The 10,523-nt window shown below is 36.5% G+C and overlaps 1 long non-coding RNA gene across 4 annotated transcripts in view; it reads left to right on the top strand.

The window, feature by feature from the left end:
- The window catches only part of LOC115306252, a 30,003-nt gene that overhangs the window by 9,164 nt on the left and 10,316 nt on the right, over positions 1-10,523 (top strand). The window contains exon 2 of one of the 4 annotated variants that reach the window (XR_003915272.1): positions 10,124-10,239. The exons of the other annotated variants lie outside the window; for them this stretch is intronic. This is a non-coding gene — a long non-coding RNA (uncharacterized LOC115306252). The remainder of the gene's footprint in view (positions 1-10,123; positions 10,240-10,523) is intronic. 4 annotated transcript variants of the gene reach the window in all.

Genomic DNA, 10,523 nt, shown 5'->3' with positions numbered 1-10,523 from the left:
AAGTCATCGTGCCTTATTCATCTTTCTCTCTAGCACTTCTTAGGATAGCACTTGCATGTAAGTAACCTTGCATTGGTCTGAGCACAGCTGTACCCAGAGCCTGCATTTAAACTTTTTCTTGTAACCTACACAACAGCACTGGAGATGCTTTGTTGCCCTCTGCCCACGTCTACTTACCTTTCCCTATGATGTGTCTGGGTCTGGAGTCTTGTTATTTATCGACTCATCCAATAGGGCTTTTCAGGTGCTTCCTCACTTGGAGAAAATATTTTTAACTACTTTCTCTTTGATTACTTCTTCTCCACCATTCATTCTCTCCTTCTGGATTGCTTTTGAAATATATACCTGACTTTTCTCGTTGTATCCCTTGTGTTCTTTAACTTCTATTTAACTCACCATTTTATTCTCTTAGATTTCTTCTCTGTTTCAAGCTCCGTCTAAGTTTGCTTTTTATTATTATCTTTATTATTATTATTATTTGTTATTTCTCTCTTCTGCTGTTTTTAGTTATTAATTCAACAAAGTACTTTACAATACTGGCTACTTCTTAGAATCATCCTGGTCCAGCCCTCAGAGTTCTGGTTCAATTGGTGTGGGTCAGGTCATGGAGATTAGTATTTTTTAAAAACTGAAGGTGATTATGATGTGTAATCAGAGTTAAGAACCATCAATGAGGGGCGCCTGGGTCAGTCAGTTAAGCGTCCGACTTTGGCTCAGGTCGTGATCTCACAGTTTATGGTTCGAGCCCCGCGTTAGGCTCTGTGCTGACAGCTCAGAGCCTGGAGCCTATCTTCAGATCCTGTGACTCCTCTCTCTGACCCTCCCCTGCTCATGCTTTCTCTCTCTCTCTCTCTCTCTCTCAAAAAGAAATAAAAACATTAAAAAAAATTTTTTTAATGAACTATCGACAAAAACATCTTTTTTTGGAATTTTTTTTCTCAGTGACCATATTTTTCATGCCCAAGATTCCTAATTTTTTTAATACCCTGGGCTTTACTTCATAACCCCTGTTCTTGTTCCGCAGATGGCATTCTTTCCTTAGAACATTTTAAACATTCATAATTTGAGTCTCTTTTACATTGTTCCATAACCTGTAACTCCTAAAATATGAATTTCCCGCTGTTGATTCTGGCTACTGTCTATCATGGTATTGAAGTTCCTTATAAGCTTTGTAACTTTTGACTATGTGTTCATCTCAGACCTTGTGCCTTGGGATATAATGGGTCCCCAAATAAGGTGTTTTCACACTTCCCTGTGCTTGGCTCTGTGAGTCTCACTTGCTCCAAGTCAAAATTAAAAAAAAATTTTTTTTTAGAGAGAAAGAGTAGGCAAGCAGGAAAGGGGCAGAGAGAGAGGGAGACAGAGGATCCAAAGTGGGGCTCGAACTCACGAACTGTGAGATCATGACCTGGGCCAAAGTCAGTCGCTTAACTGACTGAGCCACCCAGGTGCCCACAAGTCAACTTTGATGTAAGTGTATTTTCTTGGGTTTATATGACACTTATAGTTCAAATTTCTGCAAAACAGGTCTGCATCTAGTCACACATAGCCTTAGTGTTTGGAGCTCATACAAGTGACTCATCATTTCACATCATTACCTAGGGCAGGAGGCTGATTTCCAGTCTGAAGGATAAGGGTGTCTGTGTTTTTATTTGTGAACTTATAGTTCCTGGGTCCCAGTTAATATGGAGAGACCAGTTCTGGCTCCTTGGATGGTATTACCAAAGGGCACTGCTGTGTCCAATTCCCGGGCATCACTTTGGACACATGTCTTGTGCTTCTGTGCATTACTGTGGATTTCTTCTCCATTTCTCTCATGAGGAGATCTCCCTTTCTTGCTCTTAAGCCATACCTATATTTCTTAAACTATTTTTTGTTTTATTATTATAATAAATAATTATTTATTATTATCTTAGTTTTAGATTTAGGAAAAAATTGCAAAGATAGTATAGAGAATTCCACTTACCTTATCCTTAGGTTCCCTTCCTGTTGACATGTTACATTAGTTTGTTACATTTGTTAAAACTAATAAACTAATCTTGCTACATAGATAAATAATTAAAATCCATATTTTGTTCTAATTTCCTTAGTTCTTATCCATGTCGTTTTTCTGTTCTAGGGTCCCATCCAAAATAGCATCTTATATTCAGTCATGTCTCCTTTGCCTTCTCTTGGCTGTGACAACTCACCAGACATTTCTTGTTTTTTGGTGACCCTGACAGTTTTAAAGAGTACTGGTCAGATATTTTTATAGGATTTCCCTCATCTGGGATTTATATGATGTTTGTTTCATAACTAGATGGGGTTGTGGGTGTTTGGAAGGAAGACCACAAAGAAAGAGGGGACATCCTCATCACATCATGTCAAGGATGACATATCAATATTGATGTTGACCTTGATCTCCTGGCTGAGGCAGTGTCTGCTAGGTTTCCACATTGTAAAGTTACTCCTTTTTCCCCTGTGTGTATTGTCCTCTTGGGAAGGAAGTCACAATGCTCAGCAGCACTTCAGAAGTGGGGAGTACATAGTGTGGGTACGCTGTAATAAGGACCAGTTGCATGTATTATTTGGAATCCTTTCACATAAAATATTTTGTCTCTTCCTCCTTAGTTAACGAATTAATTCATTCAATCATTTATCTGTATCAGTATAGCCCTTGAATATTTACCTTATACTTTGGGTTATAATCCAATACTATGTTACTTATTTTATCTGTCATAATGCTGTGGCTTTGGCTATTGGGAACTCTTTCAGTTGGCTTCTGTGTCTCTTTGACATTTTTTGTTTGTTTTTTTGAGAATTTACTTACTTTTTGGTATCATGAGATGTTCCAGGCACATTCTGTATATTCTCTTAGTCCTAGAATCAACCATCTCCCCAAAGATCCCTAGTGTCTTTTATTGGAAAATGGTACTAGGTCTGGGTTTCTAGCTGTGCTCGTTGTTATTGGGGTTCATTGTTTCTAGGCCCTTCCAGCTGACAGAGCAATGATATATATGTGTATGTACTAATTTATGGATACACACATATCTGTAAATATTTCTGTATGTATCCATTTCGATCCATATGAAGCTAAAGAGGTGCTCATATTGGATGACTCTAACCCCAATACATTGCTACAAGGATCATTCTAGTCTCCTCTCACATGTCTGTACCTCCTGCCTGACTCCTGCCATCCACCACCCATTTACTTAATTGTACAATTCCAGGATACGTGTATAGTGGTTTCAGAGTTATTAACCTGTATCCCATAGGAAGTAACTTTATCAACCAGAGTACAGCACATATATATAGTTCCCTTTGCTTTTAGAGTCATAGACTCTACTCATTTCTAGAGTTGCTTACCCAACCCCTTCAGTGAGATTATTTCATACATGTATAACAGACTTTGGTTTCTTTGTCACAATCTGTATTCCATTTCTGAGATCTCAAACTTCCTAAATGATTTTTAAAATTTGCATACATGAGGGTTCACTCTTTGTGCTGTGACAATTTATAGTTTTTGACAAATTCACAGTCATGTATCCCTCCCATTGTTGTGTCACACAGAATATTTTCATCTTTCTAAAGAAGCCCTTCAATCTTCAACCTTGCTTCAACCTTCTCTTTTATCCAAGCTCCTGGCAACCACTGATCTGTGTACTGTTTCTAGTTTTCCAAAATGTCATATAAATGAAATCATACAGTATGTAGCCTTCTCAGACTGGCTTCCTTCATTCAATAATATGTGTTCAAGATTCATCCACATTTTGGGGTAGCCTGACATACATGATAGCTCAGTGGGTTAAGCATCTGGCTTCGGCTTAGGTCATGATCTCATAGTTTGTGCATTCAAGCCCCGCAATGGGCTCTGTGCTGACAGCTCGGAGCCTGGAACCTGTCTTAGGATTCTGTTTCCCTCTCTCTCTGACCCTCCCCTGCTTGCACTCCCTCTATCTGTCTCTCAAAAATAAATAAAAAACATTCAAAAATTAAAAAAAATAAAAAATAAAAATAAATAAAAACAATCCTCTTCATCATTTTATAGTATTACATTGTATGAATCACATCAGTTTGCTTTCCATTTATTGAAGACATTTTGGTTTTTTCTAGTTTTTGGAAGTTTGAATAAAGCTGCTGTAAACATTTGTGAGCAGGTGTTTTTTTAGTTTTGAAATGTATGTAGATAGATATTTGCTTTAATAGTATTTGTATGTCTCTGTGAGATTTAATCATGTGTTTAATCTAGTATCTTAATACAGAAGCCCCTGAGGGTGAGCCCAACAACGAGATCTTGAAAGCTCCTAGAGCCCCATAGTCCATAACTAACTGGACCTGTAGTGGCAGAGTAAACCGTTTAGGTGTGAAGAGACACCTTCAGTGGTTGAAGTTACCATGTTACCATGCTACCACCCACTTACGCATAGTCATGTGGAGCAAACATGCAGACATGGTGGCTCTGTAGTGGAAGAATCACAGGCACACAAAGTAAGACGAAGAGAAAAAGGAGAAGAGAAAGACATGTCTGTCTCAGGTTTTGGTTAGCTTTCCGCTTTCTTTCCTTTGTGTCTTGCTATCCTTTTTGTTTAATATCTTTTTTTAATTTTTTATGTTTATTATTGAGACAGAGAGAAACAGAGCATGAGTGGGGGAGGGGCAGAGAGAGAGGGAGACACAGAATCTGAAGGAGGCTCCAGGCTCTGAGCTGTCAGCCCGATGCAGGGCTCGAACCCATGGACTGTGAGATCACGACCTGAGCCGAAGTCAGACACTTAACTGACTGAGCCACCCAGGTGCCCCTATCCTTTCTGTTTAGAAATATAGTCTCTATGTAGGATTCCTTGTCCTTTGTTCAGTAGTCTTCCTTTTCACTTGAGCTTGCCTGTGTTCTTGAAGCCAATCTCCCCTTCCCAATCCAAAATCCAAACAAAGCCTTGAGAGGAATAATTCTGTTGGTTATATTTTTGATAAAACATAAAAAGAGACTACTGGAATCTCAAATCCCCGAATCCTTACCATCTGCTGTTTGTGGTTAGAGCTACCTCACCACATCCCTGAGACCAGCTCAGGAGATTCTTCCAGGGACACTTTTAATGAAAATCAGAACATTGGCCTTGGCCTAAATGGTATTCTTCCTTTGTTGTCTAGGTTGGACTACTTTTGTCCCTCATGAGGCTGATTCATATATTTTCTCCAATCCCCTTTCTCTGGCCCCAGATTAGTTTTATTAGGACAGGAAACCCCTTTTGTAAGAAAGAAGTACCAGTCCCTTAACACACAGCTATATAAGAGCCCCAGGAGTGAGCAATGAAAGGTTAACAGAAGGAACCACAAAGAAGAAAACATTTTTACATTTTTGAACCTCCTGTAAGTAATCTCCAGCCCCTGGCCACATCCTGCTCTTCTCTATTTTATGTTATGTTATTTTATCATTTTATTTTCTACTGAGGAATAACAACACAAAGTGTACTAATCTTAAGTGTACAGCTTGGTGATTTTTACATATGTATACACCAACGTAAGCACCACCTAGATCAAGATGTAAAAAGTTACCATCACTCTAAAAAGTTCCCTGAACTTCATGTAAATGGAATCCCATAGTATACCATCATTTGAAATTTCTTCTATATTTTGCACAGATCAGAAGTTTCTATGACTTTGTTGGGTATGTGGTGTTTTACCACACAAACTACTGCAACTTATCCATTCTACTGTAATGGTATATTTGGTTATTATGAATAAAGTTTTCAGAGGGTTTATGTACAATTCTTTTTTTTGGAGGCATATGTGATCATTTCTCTTCTACATATGCCTAAGGACTTGAATTTTTGGATATAGGATAAGTGTATGTTTAGTTTCTATTGCCAGCTTTCCAAAGTTTATATTCTACCATCAGTGGATGAGTTCCAATTGCTCCAAATTTTTGCCAAGATCAGTAGTTTTAGTCTTTTTCATTTTAAACATACTATAATGTTTAATGTTTAATTAAAAAATACTAGAATTTTTCCAGTGTATTTTTTAATTTTGTCATTGATCCATGTCATGACTCCTCCCCCTCACACTGTTTATCCCCAAAGTTATCAGTTTGGGAAATGGCATTCTTTTATGACAGCTTTCATGGATTAGTAGTGACTTCCTGGAGTAAGCATTGGAAAGAGAGACAGGATTATTTAATCATGTGTTTCATCAACCCAAAGGAAAGCTTTGGAATACATGCAAAATATTTATCACCATGAGATTAAAAGTATACCACTGACAAATTTTGAGTCTCTTCTTTTTTTCTCTTTTCTCTGTTCTTCTTTTCTCCCCTAAAATACAAAAGCACAGAGTCAGTTCCAAATTCATGAGAACTTGTCGCATTAGTTAATGTGCATCTCAGGGATATATTCTATATTGCATAAATTGAGCCATTAACAAATAAGTGAAGAATGACCCCTATCATTGTCAGGACACTTATTGTAGAGTATCATATAATGCAGTTACTTATTATCTCTTGATGCTGCATATTAGCTCTTCTTACTAGATCAAAGCAAATTTTCTCTGTTGAACACAATGCTTAATACCCTCCTAGACTGAATGACACTGGACCTTATATTCAAAGGTAAGTGGGAAGTAATCAAATAAAACTAATAAACTTAGTGAAGTTTAATAATTAAGTTTTAAAAAAATATATGTATTAAATAATTATGGCTTCTCCATCAATTTCTGGGTAATATTTTTATGTGTATTTATTTATGTGTGTCTTTGTAGGTGTAATATTCAGCATAAAGAAGTAACATTCTATAGACCTTCAATATTCCTTAGGGACTGAACCCATGACTTTTTGCAAATAGGGAAATTTGTGATTGGGAGATAAACAATTTGGAAACCAATACAAATATTTTTGTGTTGGTTTCCAAATCACTTAATGGAGTTTTTTTGGTCATGTCCTCACAATGTAAGTAAACTGCATTTTAAATTTGATAATAGAATTTTCTGGCGCAGGGAGTCATGTCATGGCACAAAACCAGTATTATCCCACAAAATTCATGATGTAAGTAATAAAGATTGAAGTGAGGCACATTTTAGATGATTGGCTGGTTTTTTTTTCTGAGAGTAATGCTCACTCTATATGAGCACCCAAAAATATCCAAATCCATGCCTCAGGAAAATTTAAATTATTACATTTCCAGAAATATTTGTTGAATGAAATAATGAAAAATTTCTCAAGGGACTTCTGCCAGGCTCAGACACAACAGCCCTGAGAAACCCAAACAGGTGACCTTAACCTGACCTCTCCCTTCCCATAGCTGATTCACCATCTTGGCAGCAGTTTATGCCCTGACAGACGGAGCACAGTTCATCTGTTGATCACTGAACCACCCCCATTCGGATGAGGTACTACTCCATTAATCATATAACAAAATTTCTACTGCACAGGGTTTGATGCATTTTTCTGTATTGTGGTGATCTGCACTAAACTTCCAGAAGACTGAGGCAGCCTGTTACATCACTTCATCTTTATATAAATACAGAATGTTATAGGCTCTCGACAATTTTCCTTGGCATTGATGTCACTGGGTAGCTTGGTAAAAGCCCATTTTTCTCCATAGATCCACGAAACAAGGCTCTTCTAAGAAGGAAGTGGGGTGTACTGGCTCTAACAAGCATTCTAGATCATGGTTACAATGAACTAAGCTTTGGAAATACCTGTCCAGTGGGAGGACTGTAATTTTCCCACAGGTAGTACACATAGTGCATTTGCATCCTGGCTCAGTGAGGTTTTTTAAAATTGCTTTACCTACCATCTCTCTGTTTGTCACTTCATCCATCCATCCATCCCTCCATGACACATTGTTGATTGTTCATTTAGTGTTTTAATCATCTGAGCAGCTCAAAAGCATTGACAATGGGTTTGTGTGATTTGGAGGTTAGCTTCCTTGAGCCACAGTCTTCCCATTTGTAAAATGAATAAAATGGGAATATTTACATTCCAGGTTTGTGGTCATGGCAAAATAAGAAAGTGGTAGTTAGTGAGTAGTAACTACCTGGATCAAGTAAGGGCTCAGCAAATGCTCATTCCATTCATCTCTTCGACTAAAGAACTGTAAAGCTTTGTGGAAGTACTTCAAGTAGCAGTCCACATTTACTGTTAAGGTTTTCTGATATAAGCATTCAGTGTGACAATTTTTCCTCTAGGCATTGATTAACTGCATCTCACAAATTTTGGTATGTGTACTTTAATTTTCGTTCACTTCTAAATATTTTCAGATTTCCCTTCTTATCTTCTTTTTGACCCACAGATTATTTAGAAGTGTTGTTGTTGTTGTTTTCCATGTATTTGAAAATTTCCCTTTTATCTTTCATGATGATTTCTGGTTTAAATCTTTAAAGTCATATAATATGCTTTATATGATTCCAATTCTTTTATATTTGTTAAAGTTTGTTCTTGACCCATAGCATCATTTATTCTGGAAAAAGCTACACATGCACTTAAAAAGAATGTATATTCTGGGGTGCCTGGGTAGCTCGGTCAGTTGAGCTTCCGATTTCAACTGAGGTCATGATCTCACCATTCCCAAGTTTGAGCCCTGCATCAGGTTTTGTGTTGACAGCTCAGAGCCTGGAGCCTGTTTTGGATTTTATGTCTTCCTTCTGTCTCTGCCTTTCCTCCACTCCTGCTCGCTCTCTCTCTCTCTCTCAAAAATAAATAAATAAAAATTAAAAAGTAATTGAAAAAATTAATGTACATTTTGCTGTTATTGGGTGGAATGTTCTATAAGTATTAAATAGCTCCACTTAGAGTGTAATGTTTGTATCTTCTATATCCTGGTTGATTTTCTGCCTACTAGTTCAAGCAATTGCGAAAAAGGAGTTTTGAAGTTTCCTACATAATGTGTGCATTTTTCTCTTTGAAGTTCTTGAAGGCTTTTGTTTCATTTTTGAAAGATCTGTTGTTAGCTACATACATATTTAAGATTTTTAAATCATCTTGGTAAATTAGTCCTTTTATCAACTGTAAAGTCTCTCTTTATTTCTGGTAATTGTTTTTGTTGTAAAGACCAATTTGATATTAATATAGACAATCCAGTTTTCTTTTGGTTAGTGTTTGCAGAGTATACCTTTTTTCATTATTTAACTTTTATCCTACCCATAGCACTACATGTGAAATTAGTTTCTTGAGAGCATGTGGTCATTCTGACCATTTATCTTTTAAGTAGAATGGTTTTTTAAAAGATTTTATTTTTAAATAATCTCTACACTCAATGTGAGGCTTGATTTACAACTCTGAGATCAAGAGTCACAAGTTCTATTGACTGATCCAGCCAGGTGCCCCTAAGTGGTATGTTTTGACCATTTACATTTATTATTATTATTATTATTATTATTATTATTAACATTTATTTATTTTTTGAGAGACAGAAACAGAGCATGAGTGAGAGAGGGGCAGAGAGAGAGGGTGACACAGAATCTGAAGCAGGCTCCAGACTCAGCTGTCAGTACAGAGCTGGACCTGGGACTCAAACTCATGAATTGTGAGTACATGACCTGAACCAAAGTTGGAAGTTGGACACTCAACCAACTGAGCCACCCAGGTGCCCCATTGAACATTTACATTTAATTATTAACTTGGATCTATTTCTGCTGTTTTAAAATTTATTTTCTGTTTGTTCACTCTCTTTTTTTATTGCTCTGTTTCCTACTATCTTATTCTAAATTTCTTTAACATTTTTAGTATTCCACTAAAAAATTTATCAGTATTTTTACTCTATTTCTTTGCATAATTTTTTGGTGGTTGCAGAAAATGCAATATACATATTTAACTTTTCATAGCCTACTTAGAATCAATTTTGGCTATTTCAAATGGAATGTAGAAATTTTGACAACCATATATAGGTCCCTGTACCCTCTTTGTTTCATGTTTTAAATTGTCTCATGTATTATATTTTCATACATTGAACACTCCATCAGATTCTGTTGTAATTTCTGCTGTCATCATTCAAAACTGTTTTAACAATCATAGAAGAAAAAAGTAGTCTCTTATGTTTAACCTCAATTTTTACCATTTCTGTTCCTCTTCCCTTATTACTAATGTTTTTGTATAATTTCTCTTTTATAAGTTCTTTAGTAATTATGTTGTTGTTGTTGTTGTTGTTGTTTTAAGTAGGCTCCACACCCAATGAAGAGTCCCACATGGGTCTTGAACCTCCAGCCCTGAGATGACCTGAGCTGAGATTAAGAGGCAGACACTTAACCGACTGAGCCACCCACATGCCCCAAGTAATTCTTTTAAAACAAAATTGCTGGTAATGAATTCTCAGTTTCCCTCACTCTATTTCACCTTAATTTCTGAAGGATGTTTTTGCTGGATATCGAATACTGGGTTGGTAGTTTTGTTCTTTAAACACTTTAAAAATGTTATTCCAAACCCTTTTGTACTCACTGGTTTCTTATGACAAATCATAGTCTTTCAAATTATTCTCCTGTAAATAATGCATCATTTTTCTTAAATTGTTGTCAGACATTTTCTTTCTCTTTGTCTTTAATTTCAGTTGATTTGATTA

The sequence above is a fragment of the Suricata suricatta genome, chromosome 2 (assembly GCF_006229205.1).
Source record: "Suricata suricatta isolate VVHF042 chromosome 2, meerkat_22Aug2017_6uvM2_HiC, whole genome shotgun sequence".
Lineage (NCBI taxonomy): Eukaryota > Metazoa > Chordata > Mammalia > Carnivora > Herpestidae > Suricata > Suricata suricatta.
Note: the sequence above shows the minus strand (reverse complement) of the source record. Positions and strands in the feature narration are given on the sequence as shown.